The 26,319-nt window shown below is 42.6% G+C and overlaps 1 protein-coding gene and 1 pseudogene across 3 annotated transcripts in view; both read left to right on the plus strand.

Annotated features, from left to right (window-relative positions):
- SGMS1 (sphingomyelin synthase 1) overlaps positions 1 to 26,319 on the plus strand; it is a 105,205-nt gene that overhangs the window by 40,804 nt on the left and 38,082 nt on the right. The gene's annotated exons all lie outside the window — the stretch shown is intronic.
- LOC310640890 (large ribosomal subunit protein uL10m-like) lies at positions 5,364 to 6,252 on the plus strand (annotated as a pseudogene). Its single transcript has one exon. The product of its transcript is annotated as a large ribosomal subunit protein uL10m-like (transcript).

A 26,319-nucleotide genomic window follows, 5' to 3' on the forward strand; every position in this document is an offset into this window, starting at 1 on the left:
GACACCCCTGCCCTAAGTCCACTAGTTCAAAGAATTACCTGTCTCTAAATTGGAATAAAGTTAATAATGTTAATATTTAGATAAGAGTTATTCTAGAAAGGAAGTTGAATGAATGTACCTTTATTGTCAAAGTACAACCATGTATATAGTGAGATTGGCTGAGCCTCCCTTTGTGCCCCCAACTCACAGTGACAACAAACCCACCATCTTGTTACACCATGTGAGCTAATTGCACAACACACCGGCCTCACAAGTCAGTCATACATAAAATTATAAAATTATTTCCCGTCCAAGAGCCTGACAGCCCATGGATAAAAGCTGTTCTTCAGCCTGTTGGTACGGCTGGCTATACTCCTGTATCTCCTCCCTGATGGTAGGAGAGTAAAGAGGTACTGACCATGGTGTGAGTCATCCCTGACAATTTTTCTCACTCTTCCAAGGCAGCGAGCCCTGGCGATGTCATCCAGTGGTATCAGGGGACAGCCCACAATGTTTTGTGCTGTGCTCACCACCCTCTGTAATACTTTCCTATCCGCGGCTGTCAGGCCAGCATACCAAACCACAATACAGTGTGAGAGGACGCTCTCTATAATAGACCGATATAAGAGGGTCGTTAGCCGTTTTTTTACCCTGTTCTTCCGCAAGACCCTGAGAAAGTGAAGTCTCTGTTGGGCCTTTCTGGCCACTTTGGTTGTATTAACTTTCTAGGTAAGATCTTCACAGAGGTAGATTCCCAGGAATTTAAAGGAGGAAACTCTCTCCACACAGCCCCCCCCCCAATGTAAAGTGGGACAGATTCCTCTCTTTTCCTCTGGAAGTCTAGTACCATCTCTTTTGTCTTGCCAATGTTCAGTTGTAAGTTGTTCTCTGAACACCATATGGATAGTTTTTGTACCTCCCCCCCATATGCTGTTTCATCTCCACCTGTAATAAGACCCACTACGGTGGTATCATCTGTGAACTTAATTATGGCAGTAGATGGGTCGGATGATACACAATTGTAAGTGTACAATGAGTACAGGTAGGGGCTAAGCATGCAGCCCTGTGGAGAGTCAGTGCAAAGCTTGAGGGGGGTGGATAAAACAGACCCGATCTTCACTGTTTGTAGCCGGTCCCTAAGAAAGTCTTTAAACCAATCGCAGATGGAGGGGGAAAAATTCAAGTCAATCAGCTTTTCACTAAAAATGCTCGGCAAAATGATGTTGAAAGCTGAGCTGTAATCAATGAAAAGCATCCTGACATAGCTTCCATGTTTCTCTAGATGGCTTGCTACACAATGTAGAGCAGTAGCTATGGCATCATCTCTCGACCTGTTCCCCCTGTAGGCCAGTTGATGTTTGTCAAAATCCAGTGGGAGGCATGTCCTAAGATGTTGGAGAACCAGTCTTTCGAAGCATTTTATCACTACAGACGTTAATGCAACAGGTCTGTAGTCATTCAGGCACTCAATTGCTGGGGTTTTTTTGGGACTGGGACAATGGTAGCTGCTTTCATGCATGATGGTACACAAGCCGTTTGCAAGGAGATGTTAAAGATCCTTGTCAGGACCCCTGCTAATTGGTCGGCACAGTTCTTAACCACTATCCCCAGCACCCCATCTGGGCCTGCAGCTTTGCTGGGATTCACAGCCTTCAATACGGCTTTCACTTGATGTTCACACAAGGTGAGTGGCTGAGAATCAGAAGGCCGGCCAGCAGAGGCTACGGGGTCTGGTCTTTTCACCTTGTAGCGAGCGAAGAAGATATTCAGCTCCTCTGCCAACGAGGCATTGGTATTAACCGTGTTCCTCGTACTGCCCTTGTGGTTGGTTAAGTGCTGCAGTCCCTGCCACACTTGCTTCGGATTGTTGTCTGCTAGGTTAATTACATTTTTCTTCTGATTTGCATCAGATTCTTTTATTTTTGCTCTTCTTGTTTGGAGCATTATATAAAGGTTCTTTCTGTTTGCATTGTATTGAATCTTCATTTTTCTAACTCTTTTGAGTTTCCAGTTTAAATGTTCTGCATGTCTGTTCACTATTTATATCTCCCTTTTTATGTCTTTGCTATTGTTTGCCATAAAAGTATACAACTTTTATCTGTTTATATATGACTTGTCTTATATAAAAACGTTTTATACAGCTTCTATCTAGATAAAATAGAATAACATTAACTATTTAAAAAATCCATACACTTAGTCCTTGACTTAGGACCAGTCTGTCAAGGTATAAATCACCTTTAGTAAGATTATGCGCCCTCTACTCAGGTGATTTATACCTTGACACAATCGGTTAACAAACATTCGAAGCTACAACGGACCTTCCCAGGCCTACTGATAACCCAGATTCAAAGTTCCAGTGGCTGTCCCTCCCCAGTCCCATGATTACATTTTGGGAGTTTGGCAACTGGCCAGCATTTACAGCTGTTTGCATGAAATACATGATTCTGTATTTATGACTTTTTTTGCTGGAAACCAGCATTTACTCCCAGTTTCTGGCAAACAATGCCCATTGATTTGCTTAATGACTGCAGCATTTGCTTAACAAATCCATCAAAAAAGGTCGTAAAATCAGGTATGGTCAGCATGATTTGAAACCATAGTTCTGGGCTCAATTAAGATAAGATAACCTTTATTATCATTTTTTTTTTACTGTGGGCACAATGGCACACATCCAAAATGAAATTTAGTTGCCCGCTCTCAAAGTGGAACACATACATGACACACACCTAACCATACTATATACACATATGTATAGACCCTACACATACATAACAAATAAATATTAAATACTGTCCATCTTAAATATATAACGTAAGGAAGAAGCTTGAGAGTTCACAAGGTTAATGCTGTATGGAATGAAACTGGCTGAATCTGGATGTTCTGCTACGGATACCATGAAGCCCCCTCCTCCCAGAAGCTAACAAGGAAAACAGTTTGTGAAGAGGAATTACAGTTGTAACTTAACAACTGCGGTGATTCATTAACAACTGTGGCTAGAAAGGTCATGAAATGGGGCAAAAGTCACTTAACAGCTATCTTGTTATCAGAAATGTTGGGCCTAATTGTGGTCATATGTTGAGGATTACCTGTATTAACTTTTATTTAAAATTGCTATTTAGAAAAGTTCTATTTGGGAAAAAGAGTCTTGGAGACTTGACAATCTACTAGTTAGATTGTTATTCAACTTACTGGAATAATCAGACTTCCTGGAATCTTACAGCCTAGTAGCTTTATTAAATCAGGAATTCAAAGTTCCTATATTATCTCTTTTTAATTATTACTCATACAGTGGTTAATTGATTAGTTTTTACATATGGTACATTCTGACTGTAATAAAACCAAAATTATGGTCTTTCCATACCTACCTTAACTAAGTATGCAACCTAACATACTTAGTTAATCCATGGAGAGCAGAGCAATGCCATCTCTTTAAACACTTGTTTATATATTTCCAGAAATTGTTATCCTGGATAGTACATTTTATTACAACTTTAGTAACTGCAAAACACTAAATGGACATTAATGCTAAATGTTTATCTCAGAGTAAGATTCAGTTAACTCTTTCTGTATTAAAAATATTTCATGGCAAAGCAGTGTCACAGCTTTTATATGGGGCACAGATTTAGTTATGGATTGACAATACCGTTTGCCCACATAGATATATCCCATAAATATATATATATATTTAAAGAAAATCTGTTGTCTTCCATAGTTCATCCAGGCACACAATCTCTGCCAGAGGCATCTAACAGTTCAAACATATTTTAGGACAATTGCTAGCTTCCCATTATTTAATTTTGGTATAAACTTCCCTAGAAAAGGAAATTGGCTGGAAAACACTTGTTCACATTCGAGTCGCCAATAAACTTACAGGTGAAACTCAAAAAATTAGAATATCGTGCAAAAGTTTCACAAGGAGTGGACTGAGGCTAGAGTCAGTGCATCAAGAGCCACCACACACAGACGGATCCTGGACATGGGCCTCAAATGTTGTATTCCTCTTGTCAAGCTGCTCCTGAACAACAAACAACGTCAGAAGCGTCTTACCTGGGCTAAAGAAAAACAGACCTGGTCTGTTGCTCAGTGGTCCAAAGTCCTCTTTTCTGATGAGAGCAACTTTTGAATCTCATTTGGAAGCCAAGGACCCATAGTCTGGAGGAAGAATGGAGAGGCACACACTGCAAGATGCTTGAAGTCCAGTGAGAAGTTTCCACAGTCTGTGTTGATTTGGGGAGCCATGTCATCTGCTGGTGTTGGTACATTGTGCTTCATTAAGTCCAGGGTCAACGCAGCCGTCTACCAGGAAATTTTGGAGCACTTCATGCTTCCTTCTGCAGACGAGCTTTATGGGGATGCTGACTTCATTTTCCAGCAGGACTTGGCACCTGCCCACACTGCCAAAAGCACCAAAACCTGGTTCAATGACCGTGGGATTACTGTGCTTGATTGGGCAGAAAACTCGCCTGACCTGAACCGCATAGAGAATCTATGGGGCATTGCCAAGAGAAAGATGAGAGACATGAGACTGAACAATGCAGAAGAGCTGAAGGCCGCTATTGAAGCATCCTGGTCTTCCATAACACCTCAGCAGTTCCACAGGCTGATAGCTTCCATGCCACGCCGCATTGAGACAGTAATTGCTGCAAAAGGGGCCCCAAACCAAGTACTGAGTACATATGCATGCTTTTACTTTTCAGAGGTCCGATATTGTTCTATGTACACTCCTTGTTTTATTGATTGTATGTAATCTTCTAATTTACTGATATTGTGGATTTGGGGTTTTCATGAGCTGTACGCCATAATCATCACAATTATGATAAATCACAGCTTGAACTATCTTGCTTTGCATGTAATGAGTCTATCTCATATATTAGTTTCCCCTTTTAAGTTGCATTACTGAAATAAATGAACTTTTGCACGATATTCTCATTTTTCGAGTTTCACCTGTATATGTGCAAACAATGCCCTCGCTTGAACTGTGAAGGCAGATTCCAGATACTGTCCGAAGTACAGTATCACTGCTGTTTGTCAGAAATAGAGAGAGGACATTTAACATTCTCTCCTATATGCTCCATTTATGCTGTGATTTGGAATAAAACACAAGCCCCATTTAACAGGCTCTCAAGTTGAATGTTCCAAAGTGTTTTGCTGACTGAATTGTTCCATTACATTAGATGTCAAGTGGCCATTTCTATTTCCTTGTCTATTAACATTTGGAGGAAATAAACATCTAGCAGAACATTTTGACTTCTGGCCAATTATAATTCTAGAATTTACCTCCCCTAATTTCTACTCACGTAAACGTTGTAAATCCTGGGTAGATATCTAATAACGTGTTTAGTACAACAAATTTTACCTAAAGTTTATTTTAGCAGATAGGAAAAGCTCTCTGGAAGTATGTGTTAATGTCATATAACAGCACGGATAACATTGTTGTGTTGCATTTAATTTATTCTTCTAGCTGAAAACTGACTTCTCTTGCACCTGGAGAGTGAAATTGGTACCAGTTTTGTTTAATAAAAAATGGCTGCTGTTAGTGGTTGGGCTAAAAGGGTCTATAAAACTGGCTGGCTGCCCACCGTGCAGCTTATCTGCCATGGCTCCAAATCTGTCACACGCCACCGGAATCCAGTGCACATTGTGAAGGAAAAGCTCATGGCAGTGACGGAATATATCCCACCCAAAGCTCTGACTTCAGAGACCTGTATGAAGCACCCTGTCATTCTTCCTAAGGAAGAGACTGGCTATGAAAGACTCTTATTGCGCCAAGTGAAACAAATATTTCTTGAGAGTAAAATGATTGTTGTGTGCCAATAACCGTTATATTCCTGGAAATGATATGGTAACATTGAGGCATCGGCTGCGAAAGTATAATATCCATGTCAGATTTTTCCCCAATAAGATCATGATTCCCTTTCTTTTGGAATCTTAAGTACAAGAATCTCCTTCCTCTCTTTGTGGAACGCAACCTTCTACTTGTCAGTATGGAAACAAGGGCCCAGGAAACACTACAAATCCTGAAGCGTGTGCCACAGATTGACATGCCAGGAGCTTGCATCGACAATGTGATCCTAAGCAAAACAAGGCTTTGTAAATTTTGCTAAGCTGCCATCCATAGTAACTGCCCAGGGGGGAAACTGCAGGTTTGTTCTCGGTCATGACATCCCATAGTATCAGACTTCTGCAGTGTGGCTCTGTTCATCTTTGCTGGACCACTATGCTCAACAGGAAAATGAAAAGGTTGAAGAAAAACCAGATGGGAAGATCAGCTAAACTGGAAGCAGTTTAGTTCTTTGATGTAAAAATTGCCACGTTTACTTCGTTGCATGCCCTTTGGTTGGTGGGAGGGGTTAGTGCGCTTGATAAAGTTCTGGTTATCAGTTAAACTACATGCAGAAAAATATACTGTCAGAGTTTAGTCATCTGGATGGGGATTCTAATTATCAGGATCAATTAAGCTCTGCGTTGCAGGTAGAATTAGAAAACAGAGTTATAGAAGAAATTTAAAAGGTTAAAGTAATATGCTGGATGAGGCAATCTTTTTGGCATGAGCATCTTGAATATGTAAAAAAACACAGGAAGAAGATAATCTTTGGTTATAGTACAAATGTGTTTGGACGGAAATTACTCGGGATAAATATAGGCATTGTATGTATGATGAGGAAGAAAAACAAACTGATGAACCATCTCGTCTTGCTGGACAAACCAATCCTACTCATGCTGGCAGAGAAGGCTTATTTTGGATCCCGTTGATCAAAAAACACAGATTGTTGGGATCCAGAAAAATAGCCTTTTTTGCTGCAGGGCCCAGCTTTTGGAATTAGAACCTAGAGTAGCGGTATGGCAAGATAGGCAGCAAAATAATTTAACGAATAATATATAATGTCAGCTTGTTTTTGTTAAAAGTTTGTGCAATCCATTTTGCCATTAAAAACTAGGGAAAAACCATAACTTGAATTTTATTCAACCATAACTTGAATAAAACCGGAATGCTAATATTCGTAATGGAGGATAAAAAATTTGTTTAGGAAATCATTGGTGCAGTATTATGTTTAGTCAGTCCCTGAGGGTAAAATCTTCCATTCTTCCACATATCTCAGTTAGATGTATTTTGGGAGGAATACAATATCACTACCTCTCCCTATATTATATAAAAGCATATACTTCATAAATGTATCTTCTCTCATTCACGCTGTCAGTGTTTTAGTATAGACGTTACTTGTTAATAAATGAAGTAATATAAACACAGCATTATTTGCCAAGTGGGTTTGATATTTGAAATTTGTATAAGGAAAGTTATATGTAAATAATATTTGGAACATTATTTATTATGTTTATTGGCCTGCCCATCTCGTAACAGCATGAGACTGGGCAGCTTGCAGCATAAGACATTAAAATCCCAACATATAAATATTTCTAAAATATTAAAAATAGAAAGCCCAGTCCAGAAAAAATATAATTAAAAAATGGGGGAGGGGAGGGAACAGGATGTGCAGGGGGGGAGGTGGGATTGCATCTCAGTTCATCAGCCACCTACAATGTGATGCCCCACCTGTTAGGGCTCCAATCCATCTGGCAGAGCCAGGTTTTCAGGCCCTTCTCTTGGATCTCGCGGGCCAGAATTCCTTGGCTGAAAGGGCCCGCAGCTTGCCTCCTCTGCCAGTGTGGATGGGATGGGCCAGTCCCAGTGGGATGAGACGGCTACTCAAGTAACGTGAACACATTCTGTGCAGGGCTTTAAAATTAATAACCAACAACTTGAATTTTACCCAGAAGCAGGCTGATAGCCAGTGCAGATTGTGGAGCGGTGGTATAACCTGGGTCATTCTAGACCTAGAGGCCCCAAGAACTGTCCATGCTGGCACACTGTGCAACATTTGCTCTAATAGGTTTTCTTAATTTGATACTAACCAAATACTACCAGTCTACTATAGAAAGCGTCCTCTCGCACTGTATTGTGGTCTGGTATGCTGGCCTGAACAGCCGCGGATAGGAAAGTATTACAGAGGGTGGTGAGCACAGCACAAGACATTGTGGGCTGTCCCCTGACACCACTGGATGACATCGCCAGGGCTCGCCGCCTTGGAAGAAAGAGGAAAATTCTCAGGGATGACTCACATCCTGGTCGGTACCTCTTTACTCTCCTACTGTCGGGTAGGAGATACAGGAGTATAGCCAACCGTACCAACAGGCTGAAGAACAGTTTCTATCCATGGGCTGTCAGGCTCCTGAACGAGAAATAACTCTATGTATGGTTGACTTGCGAGGCTGGTGTGTTGTGCAATTAGCTCACATGGTGTGACAAGATGGTGGGTTTGTTGTCACTGTGAGTTGCAGGGGAGGGGCACAAAAGGGAGGCTCAGCCAATCTCACAGTACACATGTTGTACTTTGATAATAAAGGTTCATTCATTCATGGCAGCGTGCATGAAAAGAAGGTCAGAGGAATTCTGCTGTAGGACCATAGCAATAGCACTTATATACTGCTTCCTAGTGCTTCACAGCCTTACAGCAATTTACAGTCAGCCTATCGCTTCCAATAATCTGGCTCCTCGTTTTACTGACCTGGGAAGGATGGAAGGCTGTGTCAACCTTGAGCCAGTCAGGATTGAATTCCAGGCAGTGAGAACAATCAGCGTGCAATTCTGCATTCTAAGGATCCCCTACATACACTACTGCAGGGACAAACGTTTTTCACCTTGGGTGCCTTTACAAAAATTGGGGGGAAAAGGTTGTCTTTTTGGAGGAGCAGTTTTAAAGTTGCAAATAGTTTTGTTTAAGTCTGAGTCTTATTGCATTGCAGGTAGTCCTCGACTTACAACAGCTCATTTAGTGACCGTTTAAAGTTACAATGGCACTGAAAAAAGTGACTTGGGATCATTCTCTACACTTAACAATCATGATTACATGATCAAAATTCAGGTAGTTAGCAACTGACTCATTTATGATGGGTGCAGTGTTTTGGGGGTCATGTGATCACCTTTTGTGATCTTCTGACAAGCAGAGTCAATGGAGAAGCCAGATTTCCTTAACAACTGGAGTGATTCACTTAATGACTATGACAAGAAAGATTGTAGCATGGGGCAAAACTCACTTAACAACCGTTTCACTTAAAATTTTGGACTCAATTGTGGCTGTAAGTCGAGGACTGTATACAGTAGGAAATTCAAGGTTTTAAAATCTAATTGGACAGGATTATGTGTTAGGTAGACATCAACACATTTGCTTAATGCTTAATGGCTTAATGGCTTCCACCCAGCGGAACGTGCTCATTGGGGATCAGATAGAAGAGTAACAGTTGATTACTGGATCACATCAAGTACTCTCGTAATTTCCCTACATGATTCATGATTAGATCGCGATCACTACCCCAATACTAATTATGACATCCCTGTAGGAATCGGTAAAACCAGAAAAAAAAATTCATGCCCCAATGCTGGAAGATAACAAGACAGAGGTACAAACTAAATGAAATGAAAATCATGCAAAAGCAGTTATTGAGTGGCTGGCAGCTCCACAAATTTCAGAAGTGTGGGTACATCTTCTGGACAGAATCATCCCCCAAACTGTACTTAGACTTGTATGACCTGCTAATTTTTAATCTGAAATGTTTCATCTGTTTGAAAGGGAAAAAAAAGCAACACTCCAGTAACTGGGGTATAAAAAGCATAAAAATGGATTGTGCACTGTGAAAAAGGTACGGTAGTTTCAAACAGTGTATAGAAAGAATAAACATTCTTGACGCAAAGGTGCTTTTCTACAAGGCAACTGGGCTTTATTGGTTGTTGTTTTTCTTTGAAAACATTTCACCTTTCCTCCCAGAAACGTCTTCAGTTCAGAATGGAAGAAACTTCCTGGATGAGAAGTTCAGAGTCTCCATAGGAAATAAACATTCCCCTTTTGAGGACTAACTACTTTCCATATGGAATTTAAAGGCTCAAAGCAAAGCTCTCCTAAAAAGAAAAGACTGACAATGAAGGAGACCTGGCAGAAATTAATTCAGGCAGGCAGGAAGAGGGATTTGTCCCTTTTCTTGCAAATTTCCCAAAGATTAGGAAAACTGCTATCCTCTCTCACCCATCAATTATCAGTTCAGACCTGGGAGGAGTGTTTGAGGGAGTTGTACATGTGCTAATAATATAAATAGAGAGTCAGAACATCCTAGACAAAGTTCAAAATGGTGTATTTGTCCCTGAAACCCAACATCCACCTTTTATAGTGCATCTTTTTCCAGTTCAAAATGGTCCCCCTATCTTTGTCCAAGAAGTGACCCTTAACTCATTTCTTAAGATGAAGAATGCTCCAGATGTGTTTTGCCTGAAATAATTAAAAAGAATCCTAGCTGGAGAATGAATCTTCATTGTCAAAGTACAACTATGTATACATTGAGATTAGCTGAGCCTCCCTTTGTGCTCCCACCCCCCAACACACAGTGACAACAAACCATCTTACTACACCATGTGAACCAACTACACCACACACTGGCCACCCAAGTCAATTCTGCATAAAATTCACACAAGTTATTTCTCGTTCAAAAGCCTAACAGCCCACGGATAAAAGGTGTTTTTAAGCCTGTTGGTACGGCTGGCTATACTCCTATATCTCCTACCCGATGGTAGGAGAGTAAAGAGATACCGTCCAGGGTGTGAGTCGTCCCTGAGAATCTTCCTCACTCTTCCAAGGCAACGAGCCCTGGCGAGGTCATCCAGTGGTGTCAGGGAACAGCCCACAATGTCTTGTGCTGTACTCGCCACCCTCTGTAATACTTTCCTATCCGTGGCTGTCAGACCAGCATACCAAACAACAATACCATACGAGAGGACGCTCTGTATAGTAGACCAGTAAAAGAGCCGTTGTTCTACCCTGTTCTTCCGCAAGACCCTAAGAAAGTGAAGCCTCTGGGCGCTTTTATTATCATTCCTGTTTACATTCATAGTTAAGACTGGTTACATTTCAAAAGATTGGGGGATGACAATAATAGCCCCAATTATAAAAAGGTAGTAGGAATGATCCATGCAATTATAGACTCATCAGGCTTTTGAGTGTCCTTAGCAAATTATACATGAAACATTTAAATTACAAGCCCTGAACCTCAATAAGGACTGAGAGCATAATCCGAGATTACTAGGCAGATTCAAAGACTGGAGGTCCACAGTAGGCCACATCTTGCACAAGAATGCACTCCCAGAAATTCTTTTTTGGGAAAAATAATTTTTAAAAAACCACAACAATGGGTACCTTCTTTCCAACACCACCTTTAGAGTAAGTACAATCCCCAAAGGTGTCTCTCTGCCACAATAAATGTTGTGAAAGCAGTTCAACAAGGATGTATTCTTCCCTCTCTTTTTTCAGTTCATACATCAGTTCGGTGGTGGATCTTCTACATAATCTAGATCTCCACCTAAACTAGCAGGGCACAAATCCCTATGTTCCTGTATGGTGATGGTGCCACCATAATTTCACAAAACCCTGTAGAGTAATAATAAAAAAAGCAATAACAATAATAATATAGTACTGCAGAAAAAATCATCCAATTCTTAATTTTGAAAAAGCTAACATTCTGGTGGTCTTTGGTAAAACAGCCACCCAACAATCCTTGAAAGCGGAAGGGTACAATTTAGAGCAATTTACTAATTTAAATATTTTGGGATGGTTTTTTCACTCTAAAGGCAGCTGGAGCGCTCACTAGAATCACACAGTGCAGCCAGCTCTTTAGTCCACAAGTGCTATCAAGTGCTTCTTTTACACAAGCAGAGGCCAATTAATCCTTGCAGCATTATAATTTTTTGAGGCCAAGCCACTGGCCCAAATCTTTTATGGTGCACTAGCAGGAATTTATGCAAAGAAGTACTGCAGACATTATAAACAGAATTTTTGAGATCAGTCTTCACTGCACCCAATGGAACTGCAAAAACCCAGATAAGGTGTGAGGCGGGAATGCCTGCAGTCAAGGTAAGGCTCTAGAGGAGGAAGTTAAACTACCGGCTGAAAATCCAGTTCTTCCCAGTTGGAGTGATCCCTGTAGTTTTAATAGACAATTTTACTTCTCCCAGGAAACAGGCCATAGAGCAGAGTTCCTCAACGTTTTCAGCTTTGCAGACTGGCAGGGAGGGGATGATTCTGTGTGAGTGGCAGGCAGGCATGCATGTTCACCTGCTCACCCTCTGTGCAAGTGGGAATGTGTGCTCGGCTGCCACTTCCGCAGCCCAGTTCCAAACATCTCCAGGTCTGGAGGTGGACCACGGCCTGGGAGGTTTAGGATCCCTGCCATAGAGCATAAGTTGGCATCTCATGGGTTTCCTGTATTCCTAGTTTTTTTTAACAATATGGTCGAGCCAAACAACTGTTAAGCCAAAGAGTAAGGGATAAGTTTTCAAAGCCAGACATAATACCTTACCATCTACATGATGAGACTGAAACCATTTTACACGTATTACTACTTTGTAAACTCTACAGGGATAGAGCTGTTTATAATCTGTTTATTCCCTGCTGTCTTGAAGGATTTGGCTTGCATTACAGAGACCTGGTTGGGTCCAGAGGGAGGTGTCCCTCTGACTGAACTTTGCCCACTAGGTTTCCATGTGCTTCACCAGCCCCGGGCTCAGGTAAGGGGTGGGAGTGTTGCGGTGGTTGTAAGGGAGACCTTATGCCCATGGGAGGCTACCGTTATTCAGATACTCAGGTGTGAGTCGCTCCTCCTGAGATGTGGCCCGGGGGCTCAGTTGGGTTTGTTGCTGGTGTATTTTTCGCCTACCTGCGTAGCAGCAGCCCTGCCCAAGCTCCTCGACATCCTCTCTGGGTTGGCGGTTGAGTTCCCCAGACTTATGGTTCTGGTGGACTTCAACCTGCTGTCCCTGGGAGGCTCGTCAGGGTTGGCGCGGGAGTTCATGTCCTCCATGACGGCCATGGACCTGACCCAAGTAATTCAGGGCCCGACTAATGAGGGGGGTCACACACTCGATCTTAATTTTTTATCTGGACGGTGGCTTGATGATCTGGGAAGGGGATCTTCAGTTATTACACCCCTGTCATGGACCGATCATCACCTCTTGTGGCTGGCCTTCCGTTTTGCCACCCCCCGTCACTGGGTTGCGGAACCCACCAGGTGGTTCCGCCCCAGGCGCCTAATGGATCCTGAACGGTTCCAGGTGGTGCTTGGACCTGTGCCTGCCATCTTCACTCACAGCCCAGTCGATGCCTTAGTGGAAGCCTGGGAAAGGGCAGCCACAGAGGCACTTGACCGCGTTGTGCCCATGCGGCCCCTGTCCCAGCGCAGATCCCGGCTGGCTCCATGGTTTTCCGTGGAGCTCCAGGACATGAAGCGTCGGAGACGGAGCCTAGAGAGCTGTGGGAGATCCAGCCGGTCTGAATCTGACCGATTGCGGTTAAGAACCTTTACAAGGTCTTATCTCACAGCGATGGAGGCAGCAAAGTCCAACTACTTCGCTGCCCTCATCGGCTATTTTGAACAAACTATCGTCCGGTCTCCAACCTTCGCTTTCTAGCGAAGGTTGTTGAGAGTGTGGTGGCACATCAGCTCCCTCTGTTCCTGGAGGAAGCGGATTATCTGGACCCCTACCAATCGGGTTTTAGGCCCAGGTACAGCACAGAGATGCCATTGGTCGCGCAGGTGAATGATCTCTGGCGGGCTCGGGACAGGGGTTGTTCCTCTGTCCTAGTCCTATTAGACCTCTCAGCGGCTTTTGATACCATCGACCATGGTATCTTACTGCGGCGCCTCGGGGTTGGGAGTGGGTGGTACTGTTTTACAGTGGTTCTCCTCCTACCTCCTGGGTCGTTTGCAGTCGATGTTGTCAGGGGGGCAGAGGTCGGCCTCGAGGCCTCTCGGTTGTGGAGTTCCTCAGGGGTCGGACTTCTCGCCCCTCCTGTTCAACATCTATATGAAGCCGCTGGGTGAGATCATTCGTGGTTTTGGGGTGGGGTATCATCAGTATGCTGATGATACCCAACTTTTTATTTCCACCCCAAATCAACCCAGTGATGCCCTCGCCGTGATGTCCCGGTGCCTGGAGGCAGTGAGGGCCTGGATGGGGAGGAACAGGCTTCATCTTAATCCTGACAAGACTGAGTGGCTGTTCATACCGGCATCTCGGGTTACCCAGTTTATTCCATCTTTAACTATGGGGGGTGAGGTGTTACCCCCCCCAGATAGGGCTCGCAACTTGGGTGTCCTCCTTGATTCACAGCTCAGTTTAGAAGATCGTATAAGAGCTGTGACCAGGGGGCCTTTTGCCCAGGTTCGCCTGGTGCGCCAGTTGCGGCCCTATTTGGACCAAGATGCCCTGAGTACATTTACTCATGCGCTCATGACCTCTCGGATTGACTACTGCAATGCTCTCTACATGGGGCTGCCCTTGAGGACCACTTGGAGGCTTCAGCTGGTGCAGAATGCGGCCACGCGAGTGGTGCTGGGGGTCTCCCGATACTCCCATATAACACCTCTGCTCTGCAAGCTGCATTGGCTTCCAGTTGCCCTCCGGGTGAGATTCAAGGTGCTGGTGATGACCTATAAAGCCTTAAATGGCATGGGTCCGGATTATTTACGGGAGCACCTTCTGCCGGCATTAAGTTCCCATCATCCTGTGCGCTCCCACAGAGAGGGCCTCCTCAGGGTGCCGTCAGCCAGGGAATGCCGACTGGCGGCCCCCAGGGGGAGAGCATTCTCTGTGGGTGCACCTGCCCTCTGGAACCAGCTCCCTGTTGAGCTCCGGATGGCTCCCGACCTTCGCTCCTTTTGCCGGGACCTGAAAGCTTGGTTATTTGAGCTTGCTGGCCTGGACTGAAGGATTGGAATTTTAAATTTTTAGAATGTGATTTATTTGTTGGGGCTAATTTAATTTAATTTATTTTTAACTTTGTATATTGTGTTTTAACTACCCTGTACACCGCCCCGAGTCCTTCGGGAGAAGGGCGGTATATAAATCCAATAAAATAAATAAATAAATAAATAATTATATATATCTCTAATGCATACATTTCCAAGAAGGCAGACGTTTATGTGAACCATCTTCTAGAAGATTCAAACCCTTTTTATCACTTGTTCAGTCGCCAAATTCTGTGTTGTTATAATGTTGCTATAAGGGACGCGGTGGCTCAGTGGGTTAGGATGCTGAGCTTGTCGATCAGAAGGTTGGCAGTTTGGCGGGTCAAATCCCGAGTGCCGCGTAACAGAGTGAGCGCCTGTTACTCGTCCCAGCTTCTGCCAACCTAGCAGTTTGAAAGCACGTAAAAATGCAAGTAGAAAAATAGGGACCACTACGGTGGGAAGGTAACAGCGTTCCGTGCGCCTTTGGCGTCTAGTCATGCCGGCCACATGACCATGGAGACGTCCTCGGACAAGCGCTGGCTCTTCGGCTTTGAAACGGAGATGAGCACCGGCCCCTAGACTCAGAAACGACTAGCACGCATGTGTGGGGGAACCTTTACCTTTACCTTTACCTTTATAATGGAAATAAGGTATAACTGGTCAAGAAATAATCACAGAAATAATCACCTGCTTTATTCATCATTTAGGTTTAATACATGCTAGCTGTCTCTGTGTGTGTTTGTGTGTCCCACACACACACACATACGTACAGAGAGAGAGAGAGAGAGAAGAAAAACGACCCATATTTGGGTCGAAACAGGGTGTTCAAAAAAACTCACTTAAGACACACACACACACACACACACACACATATACGTATTGTGATATTTTAGATTTATACTTCCATGTATAAATTAACATACCATTATGTAGCAGTGTATGTTACATTTTTGTTATTTTAACTTCAATACTGTAGTATTTTCTCATTTATTTGATTTTTACTTTGATCTATATTTTTCCATATTTTACTGGTCATTGATAAAATAAATAGGATTTCATTTCATTTCATCCATTTTTTAACGTATACTTTTACTAATGAAAAGGTAAAAATCAGTATTGTTGAAAGTTAGTATTTTTTTAGAAGGACATAGATTGGTGACTAGGGAGTTGCCCATCCATGCTCTGTTGGTAATCGGTGACATTTCATTGTAAACATTTTCTATGGGTATGTGCAGATATTTTTTACTTCTCAGCACTGTTTATCCTTTTACTGAAAGAATAAACAAAATCACTGTTTTATTATATAGGTGAGGCAATAAAAAATAAAGCCAGGCATTTGTTAAATAATAATGATATTATTAACTGCGTAAACAACAGTGCTAATGGAGGGTTTAAATAAATCAAAACTACCGGTAGTTACAGAGTGTAACTATAATAAGAGAGTGGAATAAATTTGCTCACCTATGTTTGGTCCTACAACTAAGCTCAATACTGGATACATAGTTGTTCATATCTAAACTTTGTCCTGCCCACATCTCATCTGCACATCTCATCTGCACGCTACCAGCATATAGAAAACATACTTATCCAAGGAAAAAAAATCATAGCATTGAAAATGTAAATTTTACCATTCCTTTGTATTTGGTCCTGCAGTGGTAGTTAATATACTGCTCAAAAAAATAAAGGGAACAGAAAATAAGACATCCTACTATTAAATACAGTACATTGTGTTGTTTAAGTGTTCCCTTTATTTTTTTGAGCAGTATACTTTATTTATTATATTATTATTTGGACCTTTGAGTCGGGTTTGATGACTAGAAACAGCCTGGACTAGTCCCTGCAGTTTTCATGGCAAGGTGTTTTTTGGGGGCGGGCGGGCGGGGTTGCCATTGCCTCCTTCCCAGGGCTGAGAGAGAGACTGGCATTGATTTCATGCCTAAGGCATGACTAGGACAGTCCCAGTCTCTCTCTTTCTAGTCTGGTGCCTTAACCACTATGCCAAACTGGTTCTCGGTTAATGATTTATGGTGTCAGTAATAATACTCAAGGACAATTAATAATTACTGTATTATATTCAGTGTATATATCTTACGGTGCATTTTAATAACATGTATCTAGTATCTCTTCAGTATTTCAATAAGAATTACATTTCTGTTTCCCATGTAACACAGAGGAGACTTCACCTATACAGTTTGATTTGGAATCAAGCCCAGTTAACTTGGAAGGCTGATTAAATGTATTTAAGATTGGAATTTGAACGTGCAGTTCTTTCCATGTTTATCTAGCAGTAAATCTTAGGAGGCTTACTGTCTTAGTAGACAGAGTTATGAAAGTCTAGGACATTACCAGACTGAATTAGTAGTAACTAGTGTGTGCTGCAATTTGGGTGATGTTTCTGGATGTTCTGGACTGTACAGATTTGGGAGAATACATTGTGTTCTGGCTTCAGTAGCATTTCAGATGTCATATACCCAGATAGCTACAGAGGATTTTTTTTTATGATGATGTAATTATTTCCAGTGAAGCCTCTTGTCACTTTGCCCTTTAAAGTTATTATTCTCACTGTTAGGAAATTTCTTCTTTCTAGGTTGGTTTTCTCCTTGATTAGTTTCCATCCATTACTTCTTGTTCTGCCTTCAGGTGAATTTCTGTCAACATGATTGACAGAATTTATAATCTGTATAAATCCATAACTTGTATGAAAATGTTTGAAATCCTGATGTTACATCTAGATATAATTCAGATTTTGGCTACAAGTTATAAAAAAATTACACAATTAACTGTAAAGTACACTACTTACCATGTTTCCTGAAAATAAGACCGGGTATTATTATTGTTGTTGTTGTTGTTATTATTGCCTCCAAAGAGGCACCAGTTCTTATTTTTCGGGGTGGGGGTGTCTTTTATACTCATCTCTGGCACCGACAGCCCCACCCAGCCAGCCTGTATCTTCTATGGCCAAAGGAGCAGCTTCATTCTCCAGTGGGGAATGGAGCTCAGGCCTACATGTTACAGTCAGGCTTTCCAGAAGGCCTCTGCAGCCGAGTACTGAGCTATGGATTCAAGACCTCGGCTGCAGAACCGAGCTATGGATCCATAGCTCGGTTCCTGGCTGCAGAGACCTTCCAGAAAGGCCTGAGAAATGTAGGCTGGTTGCAGGGGATGCCGCAGAAGAAGTGGGCGGGCGAGGAGAGGCCTAGCTGCAAAGGTAAGTGGGTGCAGGGCGCGTAGGGCAGCTCCACACCCTCACCCAAGTTTGATTTTTAGGTGTTTGCCTCGCCCCAAAACTAGGGCTTATTTTTGGGGTAGGGTTAGGGTTAGGTATTCGACCCACCCCAAAAATCAAGCTAGGGCTTATTTTTGGGATAAGCCTTACTTTCGGGGAAACATGGTAGTTTAACCTTGGTCTGATCCCCTAGTGAGTACAATGCTTTCTAGAGATCAGTTTTCCTTGTCCTAGTGGTTCATAACCATCTATTTTTGAGAGTCCAGATGTATCCAGCTTTGAGATAACTGAATACTAAATGCTGGTCTGGACAGGCTCTTTGTTGAGGTATATTATGTGTCATGTATTTCATTGTGGCTCCCCTATTCATATCTTGTATTTATTCAGCTATACTACAGCAGTGTTGTACCATTTATTCTGGTCAAATGGAATAAACATTTGCTCACTTCTGGTCTGCCTATATCAGACATTGGTAGAGGACAAGAAAGCCTGGAGGAACATTGTCCATGGGGTCGCGATGGGTCGGACACAACTTCGCAACTAACAACAATATCAAACATGTCAAACTTGCGATGTAACATGTCATCGCGCAATGTATTGGGACAGTTTTGCCATTGCCGACAATGGGGTGGGTGTGGCTTCCACGTGACACATCCGGCCACCGGGCCGGCAGTTTGATACCCCTGGCCTATACGATCATGATAGAGTCCACAAGGGTGGGTATTTGCTTTATAAGTTAGTAATTTGCTATAAAGATTAGTATAGCAAAAACCTTCAATGTGAAATGTGTAAGGAACATATGGGGGCCCAGATCTATGTATAATTTCTCCTACTAGTTTGCAAGAAGGTAAGAAAAAAATATTAAATATGACTAAAGAGCTACAGAAAGTCTGTCCCCCCCCGATCTATTTTTAGAAATGAAATCATAACCATTAGCATAATGATACAGCTGTGTGGTATATTTTATTGTTTGTCATGTCATGTGACAAGTTAGGATCAAGTTCTTAGCATTTTGGCATAAACATGAGTCATGTTTGGTGTAATAATTAACATGCCAGGCTAGAAAACAAGAGATTCTAAGTTCAAATCCTGTCTTAGCCATCGTGAAAGTGATCTGCTTGGGCCAGTCATGGTCTCTCAGCCCATTTTACCTCACCAGGGATGTTCTTGTGGAGAAACTAGGAGAAAGAAGGTGTACTGAATATGTTTGCTGCCTTGAGTTATTTGTAAAAATAATAAAGGTGGGATATATATATATATCCCATGACGGCTTCCATGACGGCCATGGACCTGACGCAGGTAATTTCTGAACCAACTCATGAGGGAGGCCACACCCTTGACCTGATTTTCTTATCTGGACGGTGGTTGGATGATCTTGGTGGGGGCTTTCCATTTATTATGCCCCTGTCATGGACCGATCATCACCTCCTGCGGCTGGTCTTCCATTTTGCCACCCCCCGCCGTGGGGGTACGGAGCCAACTAGATGGTACCGCCCCAGACGCCTAATGGATCCTGATAGATTCCAAGCGGCGCTGGGGTCCCCACCTGCCTCCATTGCTCACAGCTCGGAGGATGCCTTAGTGGAAGCCTGGGAAAGGGCAGCCACTGAGGCACTCGACCGGGTTGTACCCTTGCGGCCCCTGACCCGGCGCAGATCCCAGCGAGCTCCATGGTTCTCCGCGGAGCTCCGGGAGATGAAGCGTCGGAAACGGGGCCTAGAGAGCTGCTGGAGGTCCAGCCGATCTGAACCCGACCGATTGCGGTTAAGAACCTACATTAGGTCTTATCTCGCTGCGATGAGGGAGGCGAGGTGTAATTACTTCTCCACCCTCATCGCATCCGCAGATAATCGCCCGGCCACCTTGTTTAGGGTGACTCGCTCCCTTCTTAATCAGGAGGTGAGGGAGGATCCCTTGCAGGGTCGTGCCGAGGAGTTTAGCCAACATCTGTCGGATAAAATCGCTCGGATTCGGACCGGTTTGGACTCCAGCTGGGCAGAGTCTGGCGATCAGGACGCGGGCGGTCTTGTCAATGTTATCTGGGAGGAGTTTGATTCTGTGACCCCTGATGAAGTGGACAGGATTATGGGGAAGCTGAGTTCCACCACATGTTTATTGGATCCGTGCCCTTCTTGGCTGGTTTATGCAGCTAGGGAGAGGACACGAGGCTGGCTCCAGGCGGTTATATCTGCTTCTTTGAGCGAGGGTTATTTCCCCACCATCTTGAAGGAGGCGGTGGTGAGACCTCTCCTCAAGAAGCCTGCCTTGGACCCAGCTGTATTGAACAACTTTCGTCCAGTCTCCAACCTTCGCTTTCTTGCGAAGGTTGTTGAGAGTGTGGTGGCGCATCAGCTCCCTCTGGTCCTGGATGAAGCGGATTATCTGGACCCTTACCAATCGGGTTTCAGGCCCGGGCACAGCACGGAGACGGCATTGGTTGCTCTGGTGAATGATCTCTGGAGGGCTCGGGACAGGGGATATTCCTCTGTCCTAGTCCTATTAGACCTCTCGGCGGCTTTCGATACCATCGACCATGGTATCCTGCTGCAGCGTCTCAGGGGATTGGGAGTGGGAGGCACGGTTTTTCAGTGGTTCTCCTCCTATCTCCTGGGACGCTCGCAGTCGGTGTTGGCAGGGGGGCAGAGGTCGACCCCTAGGACTCTCGCTTGTGGAGTTCCTCAGGGGTCGGTCCTCTCGCCTCTCCTGTTCAACATCTATATGAAACCGCTGGGTGAGATCATTCGTGGTTTTGGAGTTGGGTATCATCAATATGCTGATGATACCCAACTTTTTATTTCGACCCCAAACCACCCCAGTGATGCCCTCGCTGTGATGTCCCGTTGCCTGGAGGCGGTTCGGGTCTGGATGGGGAGGAACAGACTTCAACTCAACCCTGACAAGACTGAGTGGCTGTACATTCCGGCTTCCCGGGACACCTGGGATGTTCCATCTCTTTCTATGGGGGGTGAGCTTTTACCCCCTGTGGATAGGGCTCGCAACTTGGGAGTCCTCCTAGATTCACGACTCACTTTGGAGGATCACATAGTGGCCGTGACTAGGGGGGCTTTTGCCCAGGTTCGCCTGGTGCGCCAGTTGCGGCCCTATCTGGACCGGGAGGCCTTATGTACGGTCACTCATGCGCTCGTGACCTCTCGCCTAGACTACTGTAATGCTCTCTACATGGGACTTCCCTTGAAGACTACTCGGAGGCTCCAACTGGTACAGAATGCGGCCGCGAGAGTTGTCTTGGGAGTTTCCCGGTACTCCCATGTTACACCTTTGCTCCGTGAGCTGCATTGGTTACCAGTTGTCTTCCGGGTAAGGTTCAAGGTTTTGGTTATGATCTTTAAGTCCCTACATGGCATGGGTCCGCGATACCTCGAGGACCACCTGCTGCCGGCGTCGACTCCCCTCCGCCCTGTGCGCGCCCACAGAGAGGGCCTCCTCAGGGTGCCTCCTGTCAAGGAATGTCGACTGGTGGCCCCCAGGGGGAGGGCCTTCTCTGTGGGTGCTCCGGCGTTATGGAACCAACTGCCGGTTGAGCTCCGGATGGCATCAGACCTCCGATCCTTCCGTTGAAGACCCATTTATTTGAACTAGCGGGTCTGGCCTGATGGGAGTACATGGGTTTTTTATAGGCTTGTTTTATTATTCTTGTTTTAACTTGGGCATTGATTTAATTGTCTTTTAATGTTTGTATTGTTATTTATATTTATGCCCTGTGAACCGCCCTGAGTCCCTTTGGGAGAAGGGCGGTATAAAAATCTCAATAAATTAAATTAAATTAAATTAAATTAAATTAAATTAAATTAAATTAAATTAAATTAAATTAAATTAAATTAAATTATATATATATATATATATATATATATATATATATATATATATATATATATATATATATATATATCTTCACTGAGCTTATGATTTTGCGTTTTGACCTTTCAACATGATTTCATATATTATATGGATAACAGCCATTGTTGAAATGTCGGAAAATAGAATGTCTTAAGTCTAATTTAGAGTTGCCCACAATTGCCCATAGCTGTTGCCACATACTTACGCTGCCAAGGGGTTGACGGGTGAATGGAAGTTGCAGAGGATTGCAGACAGGCCACGATAAACACCTCCCGAATCCCAACTGCGCACTGTGTGGAGGTGTGCGTCCTGCATGCTGATTGGTTCCACCTTCCTGCTGGGAGGCAGGGGAAGGCAAGGCACACTCAAGTGGGAAACATTAAACTTTGTGTATTAAAAAAATGCCTTTGCAACCATCCCCAAATGACAACCACATACGTTTTGTGCAGTGCAGCAGACGTCTACTTCAGCCTTGAGTCTGCTTCAGTCATAATTATCAATCCATTAAGTAATTAACTATACTTATTCAGTAGTGCTCCATCTGATAATTCTAAGATATTTTTTTAGACATATAAGAAATGTTTTAAATGAAAATTCCAGTCATTTAAAGTAGGTATTTATAGTGAATGTTTACAGCAAATGATTTAAATGTAGTTGCATTGACTTATGTGCAAAAGGTAGAAAATGTGAGGAATGATTAAAAAAAGTTTCAGGTTATTTTGACATCACATTTTTCTGAATTAGCTTTTTACTTTTGTGTTCTTAGTTGAGGAGTGTATTGTAACCTCCTTAGAATTTAGCCAAAATTGCAAAACCTCATTATTGCAGTAGATTTTTAAGGAAAATTAGCAGTCCTGCAATAAAAATCAGATAAATTTTGTGTGAAATATATTTTATGCCTCCTTAAATATCACACAAATTTGTTATCTGGAGGATCCAAACCTCTCTAAAGTTGTTACCGAGATAAAGTTTATTACTAAATTACTTCAATTTAATAGAAACAAAGATTTTATTGGTTTGTGTCCAAAGGCACCAATACACACACTAAAATAGGGTATCCTAAACCCTGTAGTTTAATTCAAATTTCCTACTGAATTTACCAGAAAACCTCAAAAAGAGAAAAATAAATAAAGTAAAACAGAAATTTGAAGCACTGGATTCTGAGTAAATAATAAAAGCTGTCCAATATATAGTAGAACCCCAATAGAGCTTTATTATTTTGTGGTCGTTATTCCATAATAATGAATCATTGTTACATTTCCCAATGAAAGTTTAACTTCTGTGTTTAGGTAATTTCATACGATTTATGATTATTTTATCTTTTTTCATGTATTTCCATAGTTTGGAAATAAAATGGAGCTTCTTAGGTATTTTGGACTACAATCTCTATTATTCCCATCAAATGGGAGTATTTTGTAAATTTCTGTGTGTTTCTTTGGTGTTGACATTTTAATCTGTTTAAATTTTTCTTCACAGGCTTGATTTGAATTAGGTGAGACTAATTCTGGGTAATGATATGTCTTTAACTACTTCCTTCAATTTGGCTAGCTGACTTTTTTCCAAGGCCATTTTTGGAAATTGTTTTGTGCAAACTAAATAGGAAATACAGATTGTTAGCAACTTAAGGTAATGTGTTGCTGATCGTAACATCTATTCTATCCTGCTATTCACTTTGTTGGCATTATCTTAAATCAACACACACTTGGCTGTCTGATTTATATTACAGTTAAGAGGACCTTTTGGTAAAGGATCTCAGTATTCCTCTTCGGACAGCTTTGTGTAGATCTCTTTAAACATCCAGTTTCATGCATTGAGAACCTCTAGTCTGGAAAAACAGAATCATCATTTACTTCTTTTCTAAAGGTAGAGCACATCATTCAACAATTTACCAGAAAAATAAAAGTTTTTTTTTAATAAATCAAGCTTTTAGTCTACACTTCTCCCACTTTAATGTTCTGTAATCTTCTCAGAATTAACATACCAGCATTTTGTTGGTTTAAGTTTAGGGTAGTTTGAATATTTAAATAACTTAGGGGAAATTAATTTGAATTTCATTTGAGCTAATTAATGGATAGCAGCATCATTTAGGCATGTCCATTTTTTCCTCCACATCAAATTACTATAGACTGATCATTTCTGAATATTCTATTTCGTTGTTCCAGAGTTTTGTAGATTGAACTTGGAAAATAAGTAGGGTCAACCATAATTAGTACTTGGATTGGGAAGATCACAGCTGTTTTGGCATAGGATATAGCATCTCTCATATTTTGAGTATCAAAGCCTTTTTTTTAACGAATCCATTTTTAATCTTAAAAAGAAAAAGAAAATATTAAAAAAAACAAATTAAAAATTTGCAAACCAGGAAGAACAAAAGGGGAAATCTATCTTACATTTTATACTTCGCAATAGTCACTGGTTTACCAAAGAATTCACTACTATAATATGTTCTCTTTTTCTCCTTCCTCCACCCAAACCATGTTCTTTTATAGCCTCTCCTCTCCCCCCCCCTTTTCTTCTGTTCACTTCCAGCTCTGAGCTGCTTCTGGAAGCGCCAATCAGCGGGAGCCAATCAGCGGGAGCCCTGCTGGCTCCTGGGGCTTCTGCCGAGCCCAGCCAGTCCTGCAGCTGCCTCTCTCTCAGGCTTGGCTCGCTTCGGCTCATTCCCCTCCCTTGCTACACTTGGCTAGCAATCGCGTACCACCTGCCATGTGGCAAAGTACCACAAGTGGTGTGTGTGCCACCGGTTGAAAAGCCCTGGTATAGAGCACACGACGTCAAACTCACGACGTCGCGTGACGTGTTGTGACATAGCACGACTTTTTTTCCCCATTGCCGGCAATGGGGTGGGCCCGGTTTTGGGGTGACGCATCTGGCCCGCGGGCTGGCAGTTTGACATCCCTGGTATAGAGTGTCTGCTGCATTGGAAGGGTTGCTTTTTAATCTTCGTCTTTTAAATAGTAATTTGATTTTTTAGACGTCCTGTTACTCCAATAGATTGTGTTTATGTATGTATTTATAAAATTCAAAGAGCTGCCAATGTTATAGAGTAATCCTAAATGGTTCACTTGCAAAATCAGTAAAACAAGCCAAACCTAACTTCCTAACCTTCCCACCACACCCCAAAATAATCCATACTTCGCATGCTCATCCCCATTATAGCCCAGTGCTTAGGGCAGGGGTCTTCAAACGTGGCCCTTTTATGACTTGTGGACTTCAACTCCCAGAATTCCTCAGCCAGCGTGTACGCTGACTGAGGCATTCTGGGAGTTGAAGTCCACAAGTCATAAAAGGGCCACGTTTGAAGACCCCCCTGCCTTAGGGGAACGGACCAGTTCTTTACCTCCTTATAGAAGGCTAAAATCTCAGGCTCTCCGGAGGGAGGCAGTTCTAAGCAGTCAAAAGGCAGATTCTTTTGCTCTTTTCCTGTGTTCCCACGGATGGGTTTGTTAATGAAATGAATACTGCCCATCCACTGAGAATAAAAAGAGGGCGATTTTTGCATAGTTTCAATTTTCACATTTGGTTGGTGCTTTAAATAGATCTGTGAAAAAGGTCTGTGGCAGGCCAATTCTTTTCATTCCTGTTGGGTTTTAATCTTCCCCAGTGCGTTTTTGGAACATCGCAACTTTTTAAGTTGTGTTTTAAGTTGGGCTAGAGTCAATTAATTCTCAAGGGCTTTTCTACTTTGTTGGAGGGTTACTACAGATAGGAACAAAGCCAGACACATGCAGCAACCAGGGAGTACGGTACTTTATCTCAATTCTGCAAAACATAGTGCAAAATATATTTACAATGATTCTAATAAGGATTTAGGTATGTATGCATGTTTACTAATCAAGCATAAGGGTAGAGTATGTAAACTAGCAAAATCTAACTTACAAGTGATACTACCAGAATTTCAATTAAACAAATCCAATCTCTACTTTTTTACTTTATAAGCTGAAACATTCAACTACTAGTTTCTCCCCCTTTCCTCCAATACTTAGGAAAGCTAACCATTAAGAAAGCTAAGCCTTAGGAAAGTTAACCATTTTGCCTACCTATCTGCCTGCTTGAAACTATAGCAAAATTTACTATTCTTATTCCTTTTGAACTCACCCTTGCCTATTTCTTCAGCACCTGAATCACCAAGCATTTGTTCTGTTACTATAGGACCAAGAACTCTATTTTATTGTCTATCACATCTGTACAGATTTCTCCTGACTTCAGCTGCCTCCAGGAACTTCCTGGTTATTTCTTGACTGTAAATGGTCGGGTTCCTAACTCATCCAGTTGTTGTCTCTCTGTTCCACATCCTGTGGGAATTACCTTTTATTACAGCAGCATCTCCTGCCAAACCTAGTTAACCTTCCCTCTCCCTTCCACCTGTTCTGCCTTTTTTATTATTATTGTTTTTACTTCTTTCTTTGAAAAACTACTACTGGCCTTCA

Source organism: Vipera ursinii, assembly GCF_947247035.1.
Source record: "Vipera ursinii genome assembly, chromosome: 5".
Lineage (NCBI taxonomy): Eukaryota > Metazoa > Chordata > Lepidosauria > Squamata > Viperidae > Vipera > Vipera ursinii.